This window comes from Gopherus flavomarginatus, chromosome 5 (genome assembly GCF_025201925.1).
Source record: "Gopherus flavomarginatus isolate rGopFla2 chromosome 5, rGopFla2.mat.asm, whole genome shotgun sequence".
Taxonomy (NCBI): domain Eukaryota; kingdom Metazoa; phylum Chordata; order Testudines; family Testudinidae; genus Gopherus; species Gopherus flavomarginatus.
This window is the reverse complement of record NC_066621.1, coordinates 36,642,129-36,669,481: the sequence shown is the minus strand read 5'-3', so window position 1 is coordinate 36,669,481 and position 27,353 is coordinate 36,642,129. Positions and strand designations below refer to the sequence as shown.

General features: G+C 46.2%; 1 pseudogene; it reads right to left on the bottom strand.

The window, feature by feature from the left end:
* Positions 1 to 17,999: 17,999 nt before the first annotated feature.
* LOC127051484 (B-lymphocyte antigen CD20-like) lies at positions 18,000 to 26,961 on the bottom strand (annotated as a pseudogene).
* Positions 26,962 to 27,353: the final 392 nt, after the last annotated feature.

The following is a 27,353-nucleotide window of genomic DNA, read 5'->3' as shown; positions in this document are numbered from 1 at the left end:
TATGCCAGCAGATGGAGGGCATAACAGTGGCTATAGGATATCTAATTATTTCTCTATATGGGTGTGATGGTGTCCACTCACCACAGCAGCATTTCCTGCTGGCTGTCATGGGGATTAGCTATGCCAGCTGGTGCACCCTCTCCTGGTGGTGCCTCTCCCATTGTCTTCTCCACCTGCAGACCTCCCTCAGTCCAAGTACCGTTTCATCCTCTTTATGACTCAGCTGTGACACAATTGCTGTCAGAGGTGTGTTGTTGTCAGATGCTACCGGTGTGGTGCTCTGCTCTCTCTCTGTTGGTATCACTCGGCTGCGTGCGTGTGTTCCCTCTTGTGCTGCCCCAGCTCTGCAGATAGCTGACACAGCAGACCCGAAGAGAACCCCCAATGAGTCTAGTAAGGTACGAAGGCACGTCGGCCAGGTTTATTGCGATCTCGGACACAGTTGCAGTTCCCTCCAGATTGTTACTCTACAGGGCATACTACGAGAAAGTGCCTCTTGGCAATGGACCCGGCTCAGTCAGTGGCGGGACTTTCCACTGCCCCCTAGGCCGGACAAAGACATCGCCCCAGGGATACATTCTTATACACAGGTACAAACAAGTTACACATCACTCCTGACGTATTGAGGTGCAGCCCCTCTACGCAGCAAGGTACAACCCCTCTACGTAGTAAGGTGCCGCCTCTCACCTTGTACATGTTGGTTCGATCAAAACAACTCTATCCATCATTTTACCCTTTTGCCCCTGTCATTGGGATGGGTCAGTCTGTTCCTTGTTATCTGTGTGGAATGTGCAAGTATGTGAATGTTCTGATCTCTAGTGTTCAGTACCTTTTAGGTACGTATCTTCTTGCATCAGCCCTTTCCTTGCCAGCTTCTGTGAGCAGGGCCTGCCTCTGGCTCACAGCTTCACTTTGCTTTATGTTAGCAAAGTCTTGGCCATTATTTTAGTTCAGGCCTCAGGCCTCATACTGGGCCTTTATCAGGGCCTTCACTTACTACAACAGTTTGTATTTCCCCCTTCCAGGGTTAGGTATCATTGTCCTCCAGTCAAGCCACCATGGCAAATGGGGGTGGAGAACTCAGGCCTGCCCACTACTCTCGGTCCCAGCACAGGGACCCTCTAGATAGAAGCCTCCTGCTGCATCTCTTTAACTTTGTTCAAAGCTGATCCAACTCCCTAGGCCACTTCCCTGCAGCTCCAGTATCTTCTTCATCCTCTTATCACGGCTTTCAGTAAGTCCCAGCAGCCAGCCAAAAGCTCCCTTTTGCTCCCCCAGTCCCTGCCAGCAACAGCTCTGTCCAAGATGCTACCGTTGCTGCAGCCTGCTAGGAACACCATCCTCACTCCTTGGTCTCCCCATGGCAACTGCCACTGTTCTGCCCTGCAGCTGCTTTTGTACTAGCCTGCTGGGCCCTGATTGGCTGCTCTGTGCTGCTTCTCTTCCATTGGCTGCTTTCTGCATAGCCTCTCTAGGCTGCTTGGAGGATTCACCTCCACTGCTCTTTTCTGGGGTGGGATGTGGCAGGCCCACAAGGCCTCCACTAACCCCTTTCACTCCTGGGGGCGAGATGTGAACACCCATCACAGCATGGACAAATCTTTGCAGAGCTGGATCTGCAGGGTTTAGAGCTGTTTGTGCTGGTAGAACTTAGTGGTCTGAATGTGATCCAGTATTGGGGCCTTATAGCTTAATTCTGCTCTGCTCAGAACGTTCCTCAGGGAGAGAAGAGTTTGGGAAGAGAAGCAGAGACCGTGTCTGTCACAGCCTAACTGGACCCTGGATGCTGCTCCTGCTCTGATAGAAAGGGACCCCTACTGAGTAAACCTGGGATTGATCTCATGGATACTGTTGGGTGGTGTTACAGGGTGGTGCCTGTCGGAGGTATTGTGTGTAGAGGTAGGACCAAAGCCTGAACACACAAACCCCAGCGGACTTTGGGGGAACTCAATACAGAGCTTTCAGTTACTCCCTCTCTGCATTGGGGGCAGGAACCAAGTGCGGGGAGGTCCCTGTGCCTAGGCCTACCTGGCTCTTGTTATAAGTTAGAGATGCCTCAGGGCTGCTCAAACTTAGCCTTTGTTTTCCATGGGGCCCCTGGGGGGTTTGAGAAGCCGAGAATAGCCAGAATGCAGTGTACTCAGGTCATGCAACTGATTCTACCTCTTATGCCAGGGGCTGAAATCAGGACTGGTGTAGCATATTTATGTCTATACTACACCAGTTGGGGATGCCCCCTGTGCAGCTGGTGTCCTGAGGGGACATTCCCACCCCTTTCATGTTATCAGAGGCTTAAGGGGTCTTAAACTCAGAGTCATACTTTAAGGCCAGAAGGGACCATCATGATCATCTAGTCTGCCCTTCTTCATATTGCAGGCCACAGAACCTCACCCACCCACTCCCGTAATAGACCCCTAACCTCTGGCTGAGCTACTGAACTCCTCAAATCATGATTTAAAGTCATCAAGTTACAGAGAATCCACCATTTACACTAGTTTGAACCTGCAAGTGACCCATGCCCCATGCTGCAGAGGAAGGTGACCCGCATCCCATGGTCTCTGTCAATCTAACCCAGAGGAAAATCCTTAGTGCAACAGCTAACAAAACCCTTTCTCTGAATCTGAACTTCACGACTCAGCCCGGTCAGAGCGTCACCTCTAAAGAAGCCCAGAAGGTACAGTCATGGTGCACAGCTGGAGCTTCCGGTCTTTTTTAGCTCTAAAGACAGGAAAGATTGTAGAGTGGGTGGAGGATGAGAACATGAACAGGAGTGACACTGAAGTGGTGTCTCTAAATGCAGGAAAATTCTCTTTTCTAAGCATAGCTCTGCCAAAATGAGTAATTAATCCCAGTTGCTCTGGGCATCCTTGAGCTATGATTTATATACTCAGAGAAATATTGGGCTGGAAGGAACCTTGAGAGGCCATCTAGTCCATCTCCCTGCAGTGAGGCAGGACCAACTACACCTAGTCCATCCCTGACAGGCATTTGGCTGCTCATTTTAATGATATGGTCACTTTTGATGGCTCTGATTCACTGTACAAACTTTGCAGGTACTGAACCAAGAACACCTCATCTAACATGTCCCATCAAGACTTTTCTCATGCAGCAAAGTCAGCCACATGCAACACAACCTTCCTAAGGTTCACACTTCTTCAGCATAGCAAGAAATCAGGCATAAAAATCTACACCTATGTAATTTTCACAACAGCATAATGATGAACCCTTGGACATATCGTCATGAGCAAGGACCAAACCTACAGCCTCTGTAATTTAAGTTTACTAGCTGAGCTGGAAGTCCCAGCTTTTCTAACTAAAGCTGTCAATTGCTAGCTGTGGCCTAGCTCCCGTGAGAGAGGGGCAGAGGGTCACACTGAGCATGAGTTACAATAACCATACTAGTTTTTCCCTACAAATGTAGAGGCACATGGGTAGCCCATGTAGCTAGATACAGATCAGTGGCAGCAGCTGCATGGTGCTCTGTGCATGCTAGAATAAGTGGGAGTCACTTACAACATTGCTAAGTGGGGGTACAATTTTTCCACATTGGAATGAACGCATTTTATACAGGTGCAAATGACATGAGTTAACCTTTCTGCTCATCAGCAGCATCAGAGTCTGGTTCAAATATCTAGGTGTGTCTCTTAATACACACACCACTACAACAAACCCCCATCCCAGATTTTCTGGGATCATTACATACTTTTCCTGGATGCCTTCAATAGGCAGTACTGCTCTACTCACAAGCAACTGAGTCTCTACGTGAAGCAAGGAGAACTTAATTCGGGGAAATGGAACCTTCTCACCTTGGGAAAACACAACATTATATCTACCTGAATGTTCAGTAAAAGACCCCCCCCCCAACGATAACTTTGGCTATAGGCCATTAACTCAGTTCTCCACCCACAGGTGTGAATATCCAACAGGCAAATGTCCTGTACCCCAGCCCTTCCCACTTTCCCACCTGCTGAACCCCACTCAAGGTTTGGAGTCAGCTGTTAGTGTAGTCCCGCAGTCCAGGCATGCACTCAGACAGTTCTGTCCCCAGTCTCTTGGGGGAATGCTGTTTGATCCTCTCCTGAGACTCCACCCCCAACCCAGCTGTAATGACTTCAGCTTTATTTATTTGTTGGACAGAAAGAACCTCACCTCTCCTTCTGCAGCTTCCTTCATTAGTTTCAGTAATGAGCATTTTCTGTTTTGCCCCCCAAACAAGTACCTGCTGCTACATCCCCTCCAATAAAAAATAAATAAAACCTCTCAACAACTAAGAATGTTCAGTGGTAGAAAAATTAGTAGCACACAGGATCTTTGAGCAAAATCCTCCATAGGATACATTCTTTGCCAAAACACTTTCATTTTTGCACTCAGTTCCATTATGCAACCAATTCTGAGTTTTTGTACAGTTATGGTGACTCCTGGACAGGGCCAGCTTAATCTGTTGTGGGACTGGCACCAAACATATTTGTGGGCTCCGATGGGACACTACAGCAGGAGCACTGGCACCTCCCCCCACATTGTATCTTCCCCCCATCCCAAGGCCTTGCCCCGCCTCTTGTTGCTTTTGCTCCTCACCCCTCCCCATTGCTCAATGCTCTCCACCACCGTCCCCCCCACAAGGATTTAAGCAAAATGAATGAAGTCACTGTATGCTTTGCTTTATATGTCCATAGACTTCCTTTCTGACAGACAAAAACACTTCATCATGTGGATCAACTAGCCACTTCCAAGAAATGCAGGCATAAACATGCATGACATTTCCCTCCATATATGAGCCTAGTTTGGTCCTTCATAACCCCATACAATTTTTGACCACTCAGTGCATGGCACTTTCTAAAGCCAGACCTTAATTACATTTATTACTAAATAATGTCTTAATGTGATAAATAACAGTAGTGTTTAATGTCTTTGGCATCCAAAAATCAAAGACTTCTGGACATGGTAACAAATTCTTTACAATAGTAAAATTATATATATATTGTATATATACCAGAGGAGGATTAGAATTAAAATCCTTGAGATTTCAATATCTGCACAGAGTATAAAATGCACAATTTCCAGTAACAACAATAGAAAAGTTGTGTCTAATACTCTTCTCACCATGTTGCCTTCATCTATAACTATTCCTTAATTTCTGGGGGAGAGCCCAGGGCAGGGCTGGTAGGGGGCTGCAGGTCAGGACTGAGAGGCACTGGCAGAGATGTGCTGGGAGCCCAGGGCTGGGCTAGCAAGGAGCTGTCCAGTTTGGTCCCCGGGGAGAGGCAGGGATCGAGAGCAAACACAGTGGGGCGGGGAGAGTGCAGACAGTATCCCCCTCCCCCGGGGTGGCATGGAGCCAGTACATACCTCTCTCCACAGAAGCCAGGTCTTTGGGAGCCAGTTCTCTCTCTCTCTCTCTCTCCAGCTGAGCTGTAGCTCCTCCAGGCAGCAGCAACTGCTCTTCAAGCCCTCCTTGTAGGGACACTGACTGTGGTTACTCCTGTAACCTGACTTTCAATGTCCAGACATCAGTGCTTACCAGCACTGCCAGGTCCGCTTTTTGAATGGACTTTCCGGTAAAAACTGTACACCTGACAGAGGCGCCAGACCAGGGGACTATGGCCTCATCACTTTTAAAGGGGAAAGTGATGGGATTCGGAGGGGACAGAGATGAGAGAGCAGAGAAGAGAGAGTGGCAGATGGAGTCTTGAGGGGGGAAGAGGACAAGCAGGAGTGGAAAGAGGTAGATTGAGGGCGGGGCCATCATCCAGGTACTAGGGCCCCTTCTGATTATGGGCCTGACACCACAGCGCCATTGGTGCCATTGTAAACTGGGTACTGCTTCTGGAGTGTCTGACTGAATTCTAGGTAGAAATCTTATGCAAATGAGCCAACCCATTGGCCATCCTTTCCCCTGTTCACCAACAGATGGGAGTAGAGAGCTTCAGACCCTCTAGAACAGTGGTTCTCAAACTTCAACAGCTGTGAACCCCTTTCACTAGCATGTCAAGTCTCATGAACCCCCTCTTAAAAATGAATATTTCCAGGGATTTTCTCCTATACCTGAGTGTGTGAGCCATTAGGGAATTTTTTCCCAAGAACCCCCTGTAACATTTTGTAATCGCCCAGGGGTTCACAAACCCCAGTTTGGGACCCACTGCTCTAGAACTTTAGGCCATTGGGCTTATGCAAAGAAGCAGGGAATTGGACTCTAAATACATAGCAGGGAAACATGTTTAGTTGTGAGAATTTGCTGACATATATAGGCCATCTAAGATTACAGTTTACTTGGCTTCACAGTGGCGTGATTATTTCCTGGGATTGTCTATAAGGAAGGCTGAGCTGCTGGTTGAAAAGAAAGGGCCAGTACTCACGTGGTAGAAATTGGCATTGCTTCTTTAACGTCAATAGAACTATGCTGATTTTCAAAAGCCAAGGATCTTTCCCATTATGGGGCTGACATAATTCTTAAAGCAGAGACTTAAGAGAAAATGGTAGCCAGTAAAGATCAAATGAATCATTATGGCTAGCATCGTTCAAAATTTTGTCAAAAAAGTTTTCCCCATCAGAAAAAGCTGGTGTGACTACATTGGTATTTGCGCGGCGGGGAGGGGGATTTTTTTTTGGCAAAACCTTGTCTATTTTGATTAACTTTCTCAAGAAAATTATTTTCTACACAATTCTTTTTCATGTTGGAAAAGTTTTATTTCTGAAACACTTGAAATTTCAGTTTGGAAAGAAACTGTTCTGAAATGTTTCAGAGTGGTAGCTGTGTTAGTCTGTATCAGCAAAAACAATGAAGAGTCCTCGTGGCACCTTAGAGACCACACCCTGCTACAAACCCCAGTGCCAACTCTGTCCACATATCTATTCAAGGGACACCACCATAGGATCTAACCACATCAGCCACACCATCCAGGGCTCGTTCACCTGCACATCTACCAGTGTGAAACAAGCCATCATGTGCCAGCAATGCCCCTCTGCTATGTACATTGGCCAAACTGGACAGTCTTTACGCAAAAGAATAAATGGACACAAATCAGACATCAGGAATCATAACATTCAAAAACCAGTAGGAAAACACTTCAATCTCTCTGGTCACTCGATAACAGACCTCAGAGTGGCAATTTTCCACTAAAAAAACTTCAGATTCAGACTCCAACATGAAGCTGCAGAACTGGAATTAATTTACAAACTGGACACCATCTGCGAGTGGTTGGGTCATTACAAAACCTAAACTTAATTTTCCCAACACTAAATTTCTCCCCACTGTTACTCATACCTTTCCTCCCTTGGTATCCTGCTGTTAATTGATTTATCTCATTAGACTGTCCTAACACTTGGTAAAGAAACCCCCATCCTTTCATGTATTTATACCTGCTCCTGTATTTTTCACTTCATGTATCTGATGAAGTGGGTTCTAGCCTACGAAAACTTATGCCTAAATAAATTTGTTAGACTCTAAGGTACCACAAGGACTCCTCGTTGTTTTTGTTTTGAAATGTATTTTGTTACATTTTTTAAATCATTAAGGGCAGCTGCTAGCTAGTACTGATGGAAACATCTTATTTTCTAACAAAACATCTCCTGTTTGTGTTTAGATGACACCTTGTAAGGTAAGGCAGGGTGTCACAGGTAGGGAAACTGAGGCTCAGATGCTAAATGACTTTTCCCAGGTCACACTTTGTGACAAAGCTGGGAATTTATTCCTAATCTTCCCAGTCATGTCTTCATCCTCAAGGGACTCTGGTACCTCCTCTTCTGCATTCCTATGCCAAGAAGATAAAATAAACTAGAAAAAGTGACTTAAGATCCCCTTTGAGTTTTTAATGGAACAAAAAACATGATTTCTAAAAACATTGGGATCCAGACATCACTAAAGAGGAGAGGACCTCTGTCATAAACAGATAAGTAAGAATTAATAAAACAGAAGTACTTCATCTCTCTTTTGCCTGTAAAGGGTTAACGAGATCAGTGAGCCAGGCTGTCTCCTGACCAGAGGACCAATCAGGGGACAGGATACTTTCAAATCTTGAGAGAGGGAAATTTTTGTGTGTGCTGCTAGTGTTTGGTTGTTGTTCACTCTGGGGGCTCAGAGGGACCAGATGTGCAACCAGGTTTCTCTCCAATCTCCCTGATACAAGTTCTTATAGATTCAAAATAGTGAGTACTAGGTAGATAAAGCGAGTTAGGCTTATGCTTGTTTTCTTTATTTGCAAATGTGTATTTGGCTGGAAGGAGTTCAAATGTGTATTTGGCTGGAAGGAGTTCAAATTTATATTTTGCTGAAAGGATTTTAATTTGTACTTTAATACTTAGGCTGGGAGGGTATTCCCAGTGTCTATAGCTGAAAGACTTTGTACATATTCCATCTTAAATTTACAAAGATAATTTTATTGTTTTTTCTTTCTTTAATTAAAAGCTTTTCTTGTTTAAGAACCTAATTGCTTTTTTTTTATTCTGGTGAGACTCCAGGGGACTGGGTCTGGATTCACCAGGGAATTGGTGGGGAGAAAGGAGGGAAGGGAGAGAGAGAGGCTAATTTCTCTCTGTGTTAGGATTACTATCTCTCTCAGGGAGAATCTGGGAGAGGAAGATAGAAGGAGGGGGGAAGGTGAATTTTCCTCTCTGTTTAAGATTCAAGGAATTTGAATCACAGTGATCTTCCAGGGTAACCCAGGGAGGGGAAGCCTGGGAGAGGCAACGGTGAGGGAAAGGGTTACTTTCCTTGTGTTAAGATCCAGAGGGACTGGGTCTTGGGTGTCCCCAGGCAAGGTTTTGGGGGGACCAGAGTGTACCAGGCACTGGAATTCCTGGTTGGTGGCAGCGCTTCAGGTTCTAAGCTGATAATTAAGCTTAGAGGAATTCATTCTGGTACCCCATCTTTTGGACGCTAAGGTTCAGAGTGGGGGTTTATACCATGACAACCTCAATGTAGATCACCTGCCAAAACCATCCCTCCAACACAGGATCCTACCAGGCTGCTGACAGTGTTAATTTATCAGCTACAACACATCTGACTGAGCAAGGCAAACGGTGTGGACAGTTATTACTGCAAGAGTTTAATGGGTGGGTGAGAGGGAAGGATATATAATGGAGGTAGGGAGTGATGGAGAAGAGGTAGCTGGGAGCATGTAGGGAGCTGGGAGCACATAGGGAGAAGGGAACTGTTATTTCAGGGACCTTTCAGTTACTTTTAACTCATTTTTTATTGCAAACTCATTTAACTGGCAATCCATTCCTACTGTATTCTGAAGTCAATGGAATTGCCCACATGCATTAAGAGAGGCATCTTAGCATGGCTGGTTGAAAATTTAACTGTTTGTCGATGGAAAATTGGGTTTTTGATTAAACTAAATTGTTCATGAAAAGTGTTTTTTAGAAAAGCAAATTTCATTTTTTGATAAATTAAAAAAAAAACCCAAACTGAAATATTTTGATTAAAATCCACCACTATGGTACTTCCTGGGAGTTGTAGTTCAGTTTCCCTATATCCCCATTCTCCCCAGCTGGACTACATCTTCCATGATGCACTGTGTCCACTCACCAACAAAGGATACCTGGAGTAAATGATACAGCATGATTCACACTGTTGTGAGTATAGAATTTGGCTCATAGCACTACCACCTAGTTCCTTTTACACTGGATCTCAAAACCCTTTACAAAGGAGATTAATATCATGAGCCTCATTTTACACTAATGGAAACTGAGGCACAGGGAGGCAACAGGACTTGTCCAAGGTCACCCAGCAAAGCCAGGATTAGAACTCAGGTCTCCTGAGCCAGTGATCTAGCCATTAAACCACATTGTTTCTCTGCAGGAGTCAGGGCACGAGAAGCCCTTGCCTCCTTCACTGAGTGGCAGTGACTTCTGAAGAGCACACTAAATGGAAGCAGGACTCACGGTTTTTTGCAGCAATCTTAAATTAGCAAAGTTTATATAGGCAGTGCAGCCCCCTCCCTTTAGGACTCTGAGAAAGGGTTACCAAGCAGCACTTGCGCTGCTAGAAACAACTTCCACATACGCATGAATTATGCTTTTCAAATCTGTATGATTCAGCTAAATCAAAGCCAGTTTGCACCAGGATCTGAACTGTTTCGCTGACAGATGTCAGCTCCCCCTCCCTCCCACTTCAGCACTGAAGCACTCCAAAAAAAGTTCACAAAAGAGAATGGATAATGGATGATGTTTGTTTGGCTTTTGTTTTCTTTCTCCAGAGAAGCCAGTTTTGTTCAAATTTTGACTCTCTGGACATGGATCAAGGCTTGAAAACTTGACTCCAAAGCTTTTATCTTTCAGCCTGATCAGAAATACTGAAAACAAGATGTTCTATTGGAAATGCTTAGGCAACCTTAGCTGTATTACTGCTACTGATGCTCCAACTATTGTAAAATGTCCATCTATATCATAGAGTCTTAGCATTTAAAGCCAGAAAAGACCACCAGATCATCAAGTCTGACCTCCTGTAGATCATAGGCCAATAATACCATCCAGCACCCATACACAAACTCCAACAACTAGGCCAAACAATTACAGCCCTCTGGACACTAAACTATTGTGTGCCACAGGCAGAGAACAGGAGCAACAGAAGTGTTGAATAAATATTTCTATTCTGTATTTGAGACTAAACAGATGGTAGTCTCATCGTACAGTTCCATTCCACTGGTTATCTCTGGAGGGTATTAAACAGCAACTACTAAAGTTAGACACTTTTAAATCAGCAGCTCCAGTTAACTTTTATCCAAGGGTTTTTAAAGAGTTGACTGAGGAGCTCACTGCACAGTTAATATTGATTTTCAGTAATCCTGAATCACCAGGGAAGTTCCAGAAGACTGGAAGAAAGCTAGTGTTGTGACAATTTAAAAAAAAAAAAAGAGTAAAGGTGATGACCCAAATAATTATAGGCCAGTCAACCTGGTATCGATCCCAGGGAAGAGAATGGAGTGGCTGATAGAGGACTTGATTAATAAAGAATTAAAAGAGGGTAGTATAATTAATGAAAATCAGTATGGGCTTATGGCAAGAAGATCCTGTCACAGTAATGTAATCTTATAAAAAAAAATTAAGTTTGGTTGTTAAAAGTAATAGTGTTCAGAGCAGCCCAAAGTGGGGACACCTTAGCCCCTGGCCTAAGTGAACATGACATGATTGGGGGTCAAGACCCCCAGGAATCGTGGGCCCAGCCTTGTGGAGAACTCTGCCACACTGGAGACTGGAAGAGGAATCTTCAAGGTCAGGCAGGCATCTGAGTAAAGGGAAATGGAGTGAGGACTCTGATCCTTCCGCTAGCCAAATCCACTGAGGTAGTGTATAGGTCAGTAAAGTTCCCCCAATAGTGGGATCATTCACCCTGCTTACATCTGGATGCTCTACAGGAGGAGAACAAGGCAATAATCAATGAAGAGACAGATCGTTGGTTTCTAAATCAAGCTCAGATGTTTTTCTCAAAGACATGTGCTAGTTCCAACAGGAATGTATCCAGGGAAGTCTCTGGCCTGGATTATGCAGGAGGTCAGACTAGATAATCACAATGGCCTTAGAATCTATTTATATCCAGGGCTGAGTCTTGCATCTCCTGGGGAGCTTAGAAATCCCCATCACAAGGCGCTTCTTCGGCTACCCAGTGAGAAGCCCTGCCTCACCTGTTTTCATAGTCTTTCAGTCATACGCACCCAGGCTGGTTCCCTTTCACCACAAGAATATTTATTCTTCGGTTCCATAGGCACCGACTTCCCCACTTTCCCACAGGAGCTCGACTCCCGCATCTGTCCCTGGGCCTGCCCCCCTCCACCCCTTCCATGAGGCCCCACCTCTGCCCCGCCTCTTCCCACCCCTCCCCTGCCCCCATTCCAACTCCAGCCCCGCCCCAGCCCCGCCTCTTCCCCTGTGCACACCACATTTCTGCTTCTCCCTCCGCATCTCCTGAAGCGTGCTAACATTGCCAAACAGCTGTTTGGCAGTGACCGGGCGGGAAACGCTAGGAGGCAGGCGGAGGAGCGAGGACGCGGCATACTCAGGGTGGGAGGAGGAGGTGGGGGGGAGGGGAGCTTGGCTGTCAGTGGGTGCAGAGCACCCATTAATTTTTCCCCAGGTGTGCTCCCAAGCAAAACAGAACCTGACACAGGTACACAGCAGGAGAAGACTTACCAGCAGCCTTCTCTCCTCTTCCAACTCACCCTCTGAGATCCAGTGCTTTCCATTACTCCCAGTTACATAGTCAACTCTCTCACTACTCCAGCAATTACCACCAGGTGTCAGCAATCTCCCCAGCAGATGCCGGCTAATTGCTTCCAGTTAACTTCTTCATGCTGCAGTCACCTCAGCCACCACGCTGCTACAGCCAACTCTCCGTCACCCCTCCCCCTGCCATGTAACAAGTTCTGATGTTGTCAGTGGTGCCCAATGCCAGTAATAGTGCAAGACCTGGGGGCCTGCCCATCAGGCAAAATTCTTACCTGGTTTTGGTTTGAATTCCCTTCCTTAGCCTCCCTCACAGGCCATCCCTCTCAAAGCTATTAAGGCCACTTGGCTTCCCTTCCCTGCAGAATGCAATCATCATTCAAAGGTTCCCCACTTTTGAGCCTCTTCTGTGTTGTTCCTCAGCTAACTTGAGAGCGTCACGTGTGATGCAAGAGCCTCCCTACCAATTCTGCCAGTGCAGACCCTTCTCCTGCAAAATGGCTCGTGCACATTGACTTGTGTTTGAGAATGGGAGGGGGAACAGCCTCACCAGTCGTAACACTGATTCCTTCCCAAAGAGCTTCTCCATGTTGCAGAGAACATGGGTTGACCCGGTGTCACAGACTCACAGATCGTGCCCACTCTTGGCCCTGTGCGGTCCGTGGGGGGTGCCCCTTTCAGTGAGACAGCCCTTCTCGGGGGTCCACTCTCTCTCGGGGTCAGGCCCCTCCACCTCCTGGAGCTGCACCTCTCTGAGCCTTAGCACGTCTGTCTCTGCCATGGGCCCCCTCCGGGAGTCCACGCACTCTGGACCCCCTGGGCCTCTTCACCCCCGAAGGGGCTGATGCAACCCTGTTCTCTAGACCGGAGTGACTCAGCCAGCATAAAACAGGAGGGTTTACTGAGAGTTGAACACAGCACAGAAAACTCTCAGGGCCTCAGGCCTGGCCTCTCTCAATAACAGCACATCCCAGTCTCTCTGCATCCAGGTGGGCTCTGCCTGCTTCCCCTCGCCAGCCCCGAGCCCCCCTGCTTCCCAGCTGGGCCTCTGATATCCCCGGCCTCAAGCCCTGCCTCTGTCCATTGTCTTCTCTCCGGGTAAACAGGGTCGTAAACAGGAAGGCCTGGGTCTCCTCTCCTTGCAGCTCTCCTCTGGCTGGAACCGGCTGGTCAGGTCACCGGGGTCCTCTCTCTGCAGCCCTCTGTCCTCCCACTGGCCAGAACCGGTTGTGTCTCCTGAGCTGGGGTCCCAAGTCCCTCGCCTGTCCTCTGTAACAAACTCCCTCTCCTCTCACTTCGTTAACCAGTAACACCCAGGGACATTAAGTCCCACTCCCTGTGCAGGCAAAACCTGGAAAACACAGAAAACCCCAAGAAAACCCCCCACTTCGTCACACCTGGCTGTTGAAATCTGGAGGAACGTCCATGACTATCCCATTGGCAAACATTGATAATTCCATATGGACAGTATAGGAGCTTCAAGAGATGAGGAAGATGAAGAGAAATTTGTTTACAAGCAGAGCGGTTCTCAATGACTGTGGGGCTTGGATTTGTGCATGGATTAGTGCAGAGTTCCTGTGGGTGGTATCTATTGATTCCTTCTGAGGGCAGTGGGGGTTGCCCTGGGTTCTATGCTTGGTGTCACTCTCTGGATCCTTTGTTTTGATCCTGTGACCTGCATTCCCATTCCTGTTTTTCCATTCGTTGTCTCCCTAATCAATTACGTTCTGGGTTCTCTGGACCCTCCTTCCTCTGGAGGGGTGGGCCTTTTGTTTTTCTCATGGGCTCCACCCACCATCCCAGGATTCAAATAGGTTCATGCTTTGCAAATAGGTTCTTTGTTTTCTTTCCCTTTGGAAAGGGGAGAAACAAACAGAAGACTCAGGAGACAGAGAGAGAGAGGCAGAAGAAGAATGGAAGTAGAGAGAAAAATGGAAAGATAGAGAAGCTAGAAAAAGAAAATGAAGGAAGTATTTTTTCTCCACAGAATAGCCAAACTATTTTTGCTAAAACTTTATTATAAAGTTTACCTTTGGGCCAAAATATCAGCCTGAAAGATAAAAGTTTTGGAAAGTTATGACTGAAAACAGGGGATTTGGAAAATGGAAACAGTTAGGCAACCTAAACTAGAGGTATCACTAATGTTCCACCTATAACAGTATATGATCCTCAAAGCACAGACTAATGTAATAACACAGGCACTGAAGGTATGTCTATCTGCAACAAAAGCCCATGCTTGAGCCTGGGCTCAAGCTAAACCCCCTTAGCTTCTACACTGCTATGGTGCTAATCCAGTACTAACCCAGGGTTTGCAGAAATTTAACTTTGACTCATTTGGGGTGGGACACATTCTGAGTCCTCCCACCACACACACACACACAGAGCAGGAGTTTGCTCTTCTCTTCCTCTCTCCCCACCACCATGACCCCAGGGCTGAAGGAGTTCTCTGCCCCCAATGATCATTTGAGGCCCATCCTTGCACCCCCTACTTGTGCACGCCCCCGTCTTGAACCCAGGGTCCAGGACCCTGCAGGCTGGAGGGTCTGAGCTTGAGTTAAGCCAGGACCCAGGGTATGGGTCTTGTTGCTTTGCAGTGTACCCACAGCCCTGCTTGAGTCAGACCCCAGGAGTTGGCTGGAAGTATCCCACAATTCCACAGGACTACTGCCTTAGTCCTCTCTGTCTCACAATCTGCAATCTTCTCTATTGAAAATAGAAGCAACCCCCACTTTTTCAAGGGCAGATCTCAGGTCAGCATTAACCCATTCCTTTCTGATCGCCGATCTGCACGCACACTATGAGAGAGCCTCCTCAGTTTGCAATGAAGAGCGAACTGACCAAGCCTTTTGCAAAGCGAGCTGCTTCCTGATAACATGCAGGTCAGGCAGTAATGTTTTCCCACAGTGCACCATGGTCCTAGGGCTAGAGTAGCCACATTTCAGAGGCGGGATGGACGGTGCTAAGGACTCTGGGCATGATTACTTTGACTCAGGTCTGCACACTGCTGTGTGGACACCAGAGACCTAGGCTCAAACACAGGTTAGAAATGTCTTAATGTAGGGTTAAAATACAATGTAGATGCTCAAGTCCCGTGTTTCCTAACACAGGCCAGTTGACTCAAATCCCCGTCTGCAGTGTAGACATATACCTACAGAGGGCAGAGCTAACATTGCATGTACAGGTAATTCTGGTCTTTCAATTAGCTTAACTGGGCAACTTTTGGCTCAGGCTACCTAGTCTCTACCTACCTGTGCTGATGAACATAGGCACCCACTCCATGGGTGCTTGGGAAAAATGGTGGGTGCGGTGGGTGCTGAGCACCCACCGACAGCCTCCCTATCAGCTCCCCCCAACCACCCCTGCCCCCAGCCAGGGCTGGCTTTAGGAAGTGCGGAGCCTGATTCGAATACCTGGCGGCGGTCCGGGTCTTTAGCAAAACTGAAGGACCCGCCGCCAAAGTGCCGCCGAAGACCCGGGCCACCATCGGGTTAGTAAAAATTGAAAAGTTAGGTGCTTATCTCTAGGGTGTGGGGCTTTCTTAGGCACAGGGCCCGATCCGGGGGAATCGGCCTAAAGCTGGCCCTGCCCCTAGTGGACCCCATTGATCAGCACCTCCCCCTCCCTCCCAGCACATTCCGCCCACCGTGATCAGCTGTTCTGCAGCATACAGGAGATGCTTGGGTGTGGGGGGCAGAGGATAGGAGTGAGTGTGTGGTGTACTTGGGGAAGGGCAGGAAGAGGCAGGGCCTTGGGTGAAGGGGTGGAGTGGGGACAGGGCCTGGGGCAGAGCCAGGGGTTAAGCACCCCCTGGCACATTAGAAAGTCAGCACCTATGATAACAAAGGACAGAATGCTTTCCTGTACTTTTAATCACACAGTTGTGATGCTGATTCTAGCTTTCTTAAAGGCAATTCACATGCCATAGGAAAGAACTCACAGCTTTCTAAGTTTTTTATTAGACAAACATGCTGATCGTGATCATTCTCTGCTCACCATTAAAGGCCCAATCCTTCAAAGTGCCCAGCAGCTCACAGGACTGGGTGCTGTGATTCCATGTGCCAGCCAGCATCATTAGACACACAGCTAGTGTGTTTATATTGGAAACATGAAACCAGTTTTAAACCAATCCTTTCTGGAGTACATTTCTCCCCTTGCACCTGGGCAGTCTACAATTACAGAAGCTGTACAAATTTTAAGCAATAAGCAAAGCCGGCGGCTTTGAGTCCCCAGTACAAAAGCACGTCTTATAATCATGATATGAAGGCTGGAGTTTTCATATGAGCTGAAGGCAGTTGGTGTTTAACTCTGTTGGGTTCCTATGAAAAATAATTCACAATCAAAAGGAACAAGGAAGGGATGATTAAAGATCTGAGTCTCTCAAATCAAGATTGTGGCTCCCTTACACAAGTGGCAAGTTGTTCCACTGGAACCAATAAGACTACTTCAATAAGTCTACATTAGTAGAGCTGGGTGATTTTTTTCTGGTGTATAGTTAATTTTCCAAAGAAAAGCAGTTGCAGGTTGACTGAAACTGATGGCAAATTCAGGTTGAATTTGGCAGAAAAAAAATTGGGATGGGGGGGGAAATGTTTCAAAGTTGAAATGTGTCAACATTTTATTTAGAAATTCAGCTAGATTTAACTAAAAAAACCCAAAACACCAACAACTAAGAGTAAAAGACCCCAAAACAAACATTTTGGATTGAACAAACATTTAATTTGACCCAAAACAAAGTTTTTGTTGGCGGTGGTGGTGGCGGCGGCGGCTTTGGTTTCTTGCTGAAATTTAAAGATAGAGATTGTCATTTTGGGTTGATCTGAAAACAAAAAGCTTGTCAGATTTTTTGGGTCAGCCACCAAATCAAAAAAAGGCAATTAATCTCCCAGTTCTACTCACTAAAGTAAAGGCTCCACAAACTGCCCCTAAGGGAAGCCAGACTTAAGGTAGTTTGGATTATTTAATAGTTATTTTCCACATTTTCTAATGTTGGGTTTCCTGTAAATTTAACCTTAACATTGAATTGCCTGGCTTTTAGGTAACTAAGATACCTGTAGGGATTTTTACCCTTATTTAATTGATACCTACCCTCAGCCTTTGCTGCCAAATTCAAGCTGATCTTCACCAGAACTTTCCAGGGTCCTTCCATTAAATGAAGGCTATTTTTCTAGGAAATTTCATCTTTCTACTGCTACCCATTTGGGCAAGAGAACCATTCAAAAGAGTGGCATAAGAATTATTTCATAATTCAGGAATGTCAGATATTTGTCACTCTTACAGTCTGAGATGTAGCGGAGGTATTTCCCCTTTTAAACTCCATGTGCACCTAAACACAGAAACCAGGGATTAGAAAATTTCAGCATAACAGGGTGAAATTTGGGAGCAAAGGAAAAAGAAAATCCCAACAACTATCAATAGAGGTTGCTGCTGCTATAATAGGGCTCTTCTGTTCTTCATGCTCTGTCTGGGAAACACAACAGCTCATCACCATGTGACATTTCAACACAGTCACAATGGCTTCCAGGATTTCTTAAATTGCTGGGAAATCCATCTCATTTGGGAGATGAGAGGTAAGCACACCATCCCCATACACTCAGATCAAGTGAGATTGTAAGAACCAATTCACTATCTCTTTTCAACCCATTATTGAAAAAGCTGGCGTAAGAGTCATTTAAGAGGCGTTTTCCAAGAGGCTGGATAAAGCTAGTGAGTAATTATTGTCCATCTTCCCTTCTGCGTACTGTGAAAACACATGCGATCCCTGGACCAGACTCAAGGAGAGAGAGAAGGGCATCTTATCTGCAATGGGAGGGAGAGATTCAGGTGCCATGCATATACGCTGTTTACCCATGAAAGCTGCTTGGAGTTTGTTGGATGCTGTTGATAGACTGCTGCCATGGAGGACTGGTTCCATTGCTGACCTGTGGTTGTGGGGGTGACAGCAAAGGAAACACTTGGTCTGCCTTATGATCCTGTGACTTATTCTGGAAGAAAAGACAAAATCATTACCTGGTGGGTCTCCTTGCCACCATCTTCCTTCTCCATCAACTACCTCAGCCCAGACAAAGAACCCCCACCCTGATACAGGCACTGACTTAATATCTTAAGTCCTCACCTAGTCAGAGGAGACAGCAGCTTTAGAAACAATGTTCTGGATTACAGAGAAGATCAGCATCAAGGCCAAGATGCCCTATGCTACACCGCCAAAAAGAGAGAGATACAATTAGTGACACTATCCTCTGTGGACTAATAAGGCCAAAATCTGGTGTCAGCTACGCTAGTGTAAATCCAGAGTCAATTCCACTGAAGTCAATGCAGTTTGGCTTCAGGGGAGTTACACCAACATAACCAAGAGCAGAATTCAGCCCACAGAGAGAAAGTAACACAAGGGCCTGAATGGGGAGACCAAAACCAAAAACCTATCAGTTTGCATAAAACAAGACTTGAACCTTCTCTAATGTTTCAGAGAATTTGCTGAGCATTTACTAAAATTACTTTCTAACAATGTTCCTCATGCTACCATGCATCCAAGTTCCAGGCAGTGCCTGTCGTCGTTAAACATCTCCCATGCTAATACTAAGGTCAAGGAGATTCCAATGAACGTGGATAACTCTCCAAACCCAAGCGTTGACCCTCCTTAGATGCTGAGCCATCACCAGTTCTAAATAGCTCAGAAGACACAGAATTCATAGCACTTACCGTCTTGTAAGAACCGATGCTCTGACAGTAGTCCCAAGGGATGGGGCTTTCTTCACAGTGAAGAGGGAGAAGGAAGCTGACTACGCGGATTTTATCCAAAATCGGGATGGAAACTTTATACTTGTTTAGAATGCAAATATTAATCAAATCAATTCCCAACATTATTCCTCCAGCTAATGAGGCAAGGAAGCTGATGGCATTGAACATATTGCTGCCTGCCTCCTGAAAGAGACATGCAGAGGGCATAGGTTAGGACAGTTATATCAATACCCAGACACTTGGCCACTGAGTTTTGAGCCATGTACATACATAAGCACAGCAACCCATATTTGCAACATTCCAGCCTTCTTTTGCCCTGTTCCCTCGGACTTTATCCCTCCACACACAGATTAAGAGAACAACAAAATACACATATGGCAGAGAAGCACTTCCTTTTAATAGACAGAGTGATTAGCAACACTCTATAGTTAAGATTGCCTGAGTGTGAAAGGGCTTTTCAGTTACTTAGAACTTTGTCAAACTTTTCACTTTCTAGGCTGCAATTTTCCATATTTGTTTTAAGCCCATGAGTGAACTTTAGGGGAAAATGTGAACAAAAACAGTTCAGCAATTTTTTTTAAGTACTAATAGAGAGAAAAAAAATTACATCTTACCTTGGCCATCGGAAATAAATGATTAAATTGCTAAATGAAGGACGGAGAAATCAGGAAATGGCGAAGTTAAGTATGCTAAGCACATCTGGATTCTGTCTCCTTAATGGGCAATTTTACATAGTATCATAGGATTAGAGTTGTGCAAATCATGGATTTTTTGGTTCACTAGCAATTTTCAAAAATTAAAAATAAATGTTTTCGCATCAAATTGAAATAAAACATTTTCAGCAAATCAAAAAAAATCATTTTGAGCCAAATGAAACATTTCAGCACAACTGCAAACATTTTAACACTTTTTGAAAATTTAAAAATAAAATTCAAGGATAATTTGATTTGAAAAGTCAGTTCAAACCATTTCAAAAATGTCAAAAACATTTTTTTCTGATTTTTTTTGTTTGTTTTCTAAATAAACAATTCAGTGAAAACACCACAAACTGGCAAAACACCACAAACTGGTCAAGTGTGTGTGCCTGCAATCACAGAGTTTGTGGAATGGGGTGGCACCCACCTCTTGCAAGTGCCCCCGCCACCTGATGGTTTCTTTGGCAAGTCTTCAGTGACTCAGCCCTCCAGACAAGCCACACACACTGTTTGTAGGTGGAGCATAACAAACCCCTTCCAGGGTATGCCCTCTTTACTTCCCCCAGCCCTGGTATGGGGCCATAGCCCCAAGACGTCCTCTCTGGAGACACTATCTTCCTGCAGCCCTCCCTGGGCTCAGTCCCAGCAGCCAGCCAGGAGCTCCTTCTTAGCACCTCCAGTTCCTTGCTGCACTGGCTGCTTTTTCAGCCAACCAGGAACACAGTTCCCTCTTTTCCAGCTCCAGTCAGCAACTGACTGACTCTGTCTCTCCACTGCTCCTTTTTATATAGAACTTCTGCCCCCTGATTGGCCACTCCTGCAGTCATTCTAGGCCACTTAGAGGACTTCTCTTCTGCTCCTGTCTGGGATGGGGTGTGACAGGACCATGAGGCCTCCAGCAGGGGCCCTTTGGGCCTACTCCACCCCATCACAGCACTGAAGATTTACACCTCAGCTTGTTGTGCACTAACTCTCCATCTAGATAAGCCCTTAGAATTCCAGTATCAGACCCTAGTTGTAGGTGGCCATCTAGGTTGCCATCCCCAACTCTCCTGAGATTCCTTCCTCTTCTCCAGAGAAAATATGGCATAGATCCACTTCCTGGTCCCTAATGGGACAATTAATGCCTCCACAGGCAGGCAAATATCCACATCCTCTGGGCCCTCTCCTTTTAAAGAGAAGACTAATTCTGCAGATGAATTTAGACAGGGTCCACAAGAGATCCTCAAACAAATGAAGTCTGGGGGTGGGGGAGGGAATCTGATTGGTCTCTATAAATACATAAGGTTTGTAAACACCAAGGATGGAGATGAGATATTTACGCTAAAGGACAATGTTGGCAAAAGAAGGAATGGAGATAAACAGGCCATGAATAAAATTAGGCTGGAAATGAGAAGAAAGTTTCAATTCATTCAGGGAGCAAGGGTCTGGAACAGCCTCACGAAATCTGGAGTGGAGGCTAACAACCCAACTAGTTTTAAGATGGAGCTTGGCATATTTATGTGTTGGATTCTATGATGGGGTTTTCTACCATGTCAGGTGCCTGGACTCGATTACCCAGGAGGTTCCTTCCAGTCCTATCTCCTTTGTTCCTGAACAGCAGTTTTTGGGGAGTTATTTTAAACATCAGTCCAGAAGCTTTTTCCCAGACCCAAGTTTGGATCCACGTGACCTAGTGGTTAGATTTTTCAGTTTTCACCTAGATGGCTGGGTCTTGACACCTGGTGTGGGGTGAAGATCCAAACCAAAATGACACAGCCAGCTCTGCTTCAGGAGGAAACAGCCTTCATCTCAGTTCATTGACTCCTGTCCAAGTCCCAAATGGAAACAAACAGAAACTTTTTCTCCAAGGATCAGATGGATCACTGCCCTCAGACCAGAAAGCTGTCGTCTCATAACTGCTGCAGACTGGACATCTAGGAGGCTAATGAGCCCTAGCAGACTGATCTCTGTCAATTAACCCTTGCCTTCCCTGCCCTGAGTCCTATGGCTCTCTCATGCCCAGGTCTCTGAGGGATGGTATGGCCTGTCACACCCTGCCATATTAACCAAGCAGTTCAGATGTTGTTCAGTGAATGAGTCAGGAGGTCCACTCATGGAAGAGTTCAGGATAAAGAAAAATATTGAGCAGAGCTGGCTCATTCACTGAGCCTCATCCAACTCATGCTCTGAAATCAGACTCGGTCATGCAGAGAAAACAATCTACTGCAATAATGCAGATACACAAGGGGGCACCATTAAAGTTGCGTGGGCAACCTTAACTTCGGCATTTTCTAGCTTTTGCATGCATGATGCCACATGTAATGCATATTTTTATAGAATCATAGAAGATTTGGGTTGGAAGAGACCTCAGGAGGTATCTAGTCCAACCCCCTGCTCAAAGCAGGACCGACCCTAACTAAATCATCCCAGCTAGGGTTTTGTCAAGCTGGGCCTTTAAAACCTCTAAGGATAGATATTCCACCACCTTCCTAGGTCACCCGTTATAGGGAATCATGTTTCAAGCAAACTCACATGCACTTCTGTAGCAACCCATCTCTCGAGTGAGAGAGGAATTTGTTCAATTCTGAGTTTCACCATTACATGCTCCTCCCCATGGGACACCAGTTGTATCCCAGAGGGCATTCTTGATAGACAAGGGCTCTGATTTCTTCCCTTATTGTTAACCTGTAAGTATCTCCCAATAACAGGAAACGGCATAGCTCACCAGACCCTCTGCAATATTCTTTGCAGTTGCAGCTGCAGCTGAGAGGGACCCGGAAATGATGAACTGTAAATAAAAGAGGAAATGATCATTAATTAAGGTGAGGGTCACTTTAAAGTTTTAGATAAAGAGCTCCTCCCCCAACCCATCCATAGGTCTGAACATTCCAACCACCCACCCCATCCATCTACACCCACCAACCCCAAGCATACGTACCCATCCCTCTCACACCTATTCATAGCTTTCTCATCTGTCCATCTCATTGACTACATCCTTTCTGTGACAAATTAGCCCGATTAGAGTGCCCTTGGCTGGGACTAACATGTCACTTAGCCTACAGAAGGAAAGTTAAAATAAAACTACTTGGTCCTGTCCCTTGAATGTTGATTCAAGTGATCAGGGAGCAGCCAGTAGCCCCACTAGTGTGCCAGTGATCAGAAAGCAACCAGTGGCCTATGGCAAGACATATGACTGGGTCAAATCAAAACAAAAATAGGAACATCTTATGAAACATCTGTGTCACTATTCTCTCTCTCTCTCTTTAATAGAAGGATGTTGATTTATGATCTATTCAGCCCATAGGTAAATACAAGAATGCATCTGTCCAGTGTATCTATAATTAAGGTTGGATTCAGTTTTTCACTTAAAGCATGGATTCACCTGCTTTGTTGTCACTATCCAATATAGTATTTCTGTAACACACACTGAGTCTTTGTCACTTTCCAGTGGCTTGTTCATATAAAAAGTTTTAGACTTACACAGCTTCCAGCTATAGAACTTAGTTCTTTAGCATAATCAGTAGAGGCTTTCAGTGTTTCCTGGTTCAAATCCCACTGCTAGCCCTAGCAGGGTTGGTTGCATATTGTTCTCCAAATTGCAGGGGTGGAATAAAGACTGAATTTGCTGAAGATTTTCAACTAAAATCCGCTATTTAGTTTCGCAGAGGAAAATAATTAAAAATTGAACCTTTAAGCCTCCCACTCCCCAGCATCTCACCTTCTTTTGGACCCTGTTTGCTAACAAGTGACTGTGGTATTTTATCCCTGACACTCCTATATTGCTAAAACTCGCTGAAATTAGTGACAGTGTACATTTGAAGAAGTTAGGTTGCAGTTAAGCAAAGTTATGAAGGATCACTGTTTTTGCCATTGTTGCTGCAATTTTTCCTTACTCAAAATGACTGCCATTTTCCATGATTCGCAATGAGATTGAAGCTACTCATGCCCTCAATAAACATGGTCACTGGCGTATGCCTCTACTAAAGATGGCTGCCATGGCCCATTGTTTCCATTGGAACTGAAGCCATAGACTGCCCTCAAGGAAGATGGTTTCCATTCCACTGAAGCCTTGTCACATAAAAATGATGCTGCTTCTGTGAACACTAGGGATGCTAGGTGTCCGGTTTTCAACCAGAATGCCCGGTCAAAAAGAGACTCTGGTGGTTCCGGTCAGCACTGCTGACCAAGCTGTTAAAAGTCTGGTCAGTCACGCAGCAGGGCTAAGGCAGGCTCCCTGCCTGCTGTGGCTCTGTGCAGCTCCCAGAAACAGCAGTATGTCCCTGCATTGGCTCCTATGCTTAGGGGTAGTGAAGGAGGCTCCTCTGCATGCTACCCCCACCTCAAGCACCAGCTCTTCAGCTCCCAATAGACAGGAATTACAGCCAATGGGAGCTGTGGGGGTCGTCCCTGCAGATGGGGGAGCATGCAAAGTGCCTGGCCTCACCTCTATGCAGAAGCCAGAGGGGGACATGCTGCTGCTTCCAGGAGCCACCTGAGGTAAGCACCACCTGGAGCCTGCACCCTTGACCCCCTCCTGTGCCCATATCCCAGCCCAGAGCCCCCTCCCTCCGAATCCCTCAGCCCAGAGCCCCTTCCTGCACCCCAACCCCCTCATCCCCAGAGTCCACCCCCCCCAACTCCTTGTCCCAGCCCAGATTCCCCTCCTGCACCCCAAATCCCTCATCCCCACACCAGAACCTGCAGCCCTAGTTGGAGCCCTCACCTCCCTGCTCCAGACTGGTGAAAATGAACAAGTGAGTGACAGAAGGAGGAGCTGAGTGGGGGTAGGGTGGGGCAAGAGTGTTCAGTTAGAGTCATAGAATATCAGGGTTGGAAGGGACCTCAGAAGCTCATCTAGTTCAAACCCCTGCTGCAAAGCAGGACCAATCCCCCAGTATTTATTTATTTAGCCCCAAATCCCTAAATGGCCCCCTCAAGGATTGAACTCCTAACGCTGGGTTTAGCAGGCCAATGCTCAAACCACTGAGCTATCCCTCCCCTGACTTTGTGTGAGTAGAAAGTTGGCAACCCTAATGAACACAACTTCCTATTGTTTCTAATAGGATTGAAGTCAGGGACTGTCCTCGAGGAAGATGGCTGTGCCATATGCTCTGTGTTTAGAAATCAGGAGTCAGTCTACGCTGCAGGCTCCCACTCAATCAGTTTGGCCTCAAACTGAGGGGAATGAATGCACTGCCTGTAAAGTGTTTCCTTATCTCTTGAAGGCAGCCTGCCTCTATAAGTAGGCCCATGAGGTGTGGGCATTATATATGGATAAGAGACAGGCCACATTCCCTGGCCTGTAAGGGTTTGTATCTCTGCTGCCCCTGGCTTACACTAGGGGCACAAGTTACAGGAACTGTCACGGATATGCTGCTGATCCCCCAGAGCAGTGTATAGCAGCTGGGGTCCTCAGGGACCATATATCAAGTGGGTGTTGGCAGAACACCCCTGCCTGACCCTCCTTAACCCTATCTTGCCTCTGCACTGAGGAATGTGGGGCAGAAGTCAGCTCTGCTTGTTGTCTGCCTGCCCTGCTGGGGATTCCCCCATATCAGGGGTATTCCCAGCAAGGGAAGATTCTGTTCATAGAATCATAAATTTTATGAATCATCATAGAATATCATGGTTGGAAGAGACCTCAGGAGGTCATCTAGTCCAACCCCCTGCTCAGGGCAGGACCAATCCCCAGACAGAATTTTGTCCCAGATTCCTAAATGCCCCCCTCAAGGATTGAGCTCACAATCCCGGGTTTAGCAGGCCAATACTCAAACTACTGAGCTATCCCTCCCTCCTGTTATGCTGCCCACGTGGTGCAATCGTAATGTGCCAAATCTGTGTGGCAGTATTTATGGAGATCACATTTAGAATCCATGAAGCCACCCCTCCACTGCTTTTCTCAATACCACATTTATCCAGCCATCAATTCATAACTCCTAATCTTTCCTATCTCTAGAGCTAGTATCCATCTAGCCCCCCGTGTTTCAGCAATAATAATTCCGTGTATTCCACTTACAAGTCCTGCTCCCCAGAACGGGTACCAAGAAGCCATGCATAGCGGGACAGATTCTTTTGAAGAGAAGAACAAGGTGCCCCCGAGGCCAAGGTGTATTAAGGTGATGATAATCTATATGGCCTGCAGGCAGAGACCAAGGTCAGTATAGTCAGTAGGGTTCTCCCAATGATAAGCGCTTACCCACCGCTGAAGGTGCCCAAAGCATTACATGCTAATTAATGAGACACATTAATTACTTAAACCTCACAACTCCGTATGGAGTTGGAAGAGGCTACCAGCTGCCATCATGGGCTCTTGGATCTTAACACAATCACAAACCTCATTACAGCTAATGGATGGGCCAAGCACATTCCTTCAGGCTAAACAGAAGGTGCACTCAAGCCCGTTTATGTAGTAAAGACAGCAGAAAACAATGGAGGCTACTGCCCAAGGCAATAGGTGCATGGCAAGTCAAAACTAAACCATGTGGCCTGTGGGATTTTCCTGGCTGCGAACACAAGGGCTAGGAGATTGGTTGCAGCTCTCTGTGTTGGAGGCAGAGAAAAGCCAGGAGAAGCAGTTACAAGTGTGACCCTGAGAGGAAATAGAAACAGAGCTGTTTGGGCACAGCACTTACTGGAGAGGCAGACATTGGGGATTTCTGAGCCAGGAAGCTGCATGCTACTGTTTGGTTCTAATGTATTCAGGAAAGAAGACTTTGTGGACATTCTTTGTAAATAAACAAGAGCACACCAAAGAATATACCCAGCTTAGCATTAGTTTCTCAAGCTCATGGAAACAACTCTGCAACGTCTTGAATACTGGCTAACTGCTCATGCCAAAGGCTAACAGAATAGATATTAAAGTGTGAGTATTATGTTATTAAAAGAGGGGGAAACTGAGGCACTACAGCAGTTAAGTGGCTTGCCCAGGACCTCACTGATTCAGAAATCGAGCATTATTCCCATGCTCCCAGGGGGGTTAGCAGCATTGCAGAATGAGTTGTCCAAGAGGTGTTTGGAAACCTTACCATAAAAAACCCACCACCTTATGCAATGTTCTTATTGTCTCTTCCCCAGGCAAGGTGTGGGTGCATAGCGTTAGTCTCTTCATTGGTGAAGATCAACCCCAATTTCACCTCTTTGAGGCCATATCGTTCTCCCCCTTTGGCCCATAGGGTGGTAGTTCACATGTGGTTTGGCAGCCCCTTAGGGGAATAGCAGACATTCCTCCACAGTGAAATGGGTGCCCCATCTCCCTGCATGCACGTTTGAGAAGGTGGCAGATTACCCCTAGCGCCTCATTCTTTCATGGGAATTTCCTCTGAGTGTCATCAGGGCTGTATGGAGGGATGAGCAGGGTCACATTGTTAGCTGCAGTCCCGGGAAAGGCCATGGCATATCAACGGCTGCTGCAGAAAAACACAGCAGAGACACGGCTTATCTAGGGAGAGAGATCAAGAGAGGTTAATTTATGAGCAGCAAGATCACTATTGGAATAATTGTTACATCATGTTGTTCATCAGGGACATGGATCCCATGTCCAATTCTCTTGCAATCTGGGGCACAGGGAGCGTTCTGTAGCACACAGGAAGGGCATGTCTCCATATTTTCCCCATGCCCCACCTTTCTGCAGGGGAACAGAGGGTTACCACTGTATAAGGCCCCCTTTATAGCTGCCAATTTGGTTTAAGGGCTGTTCTTCAGCTCACACTAAATGGGAAATCCATCTAGGGACAGATTCTGATCTCGACTGCACCAGTGTAAATCCAGAGTCACTCTCTTAAG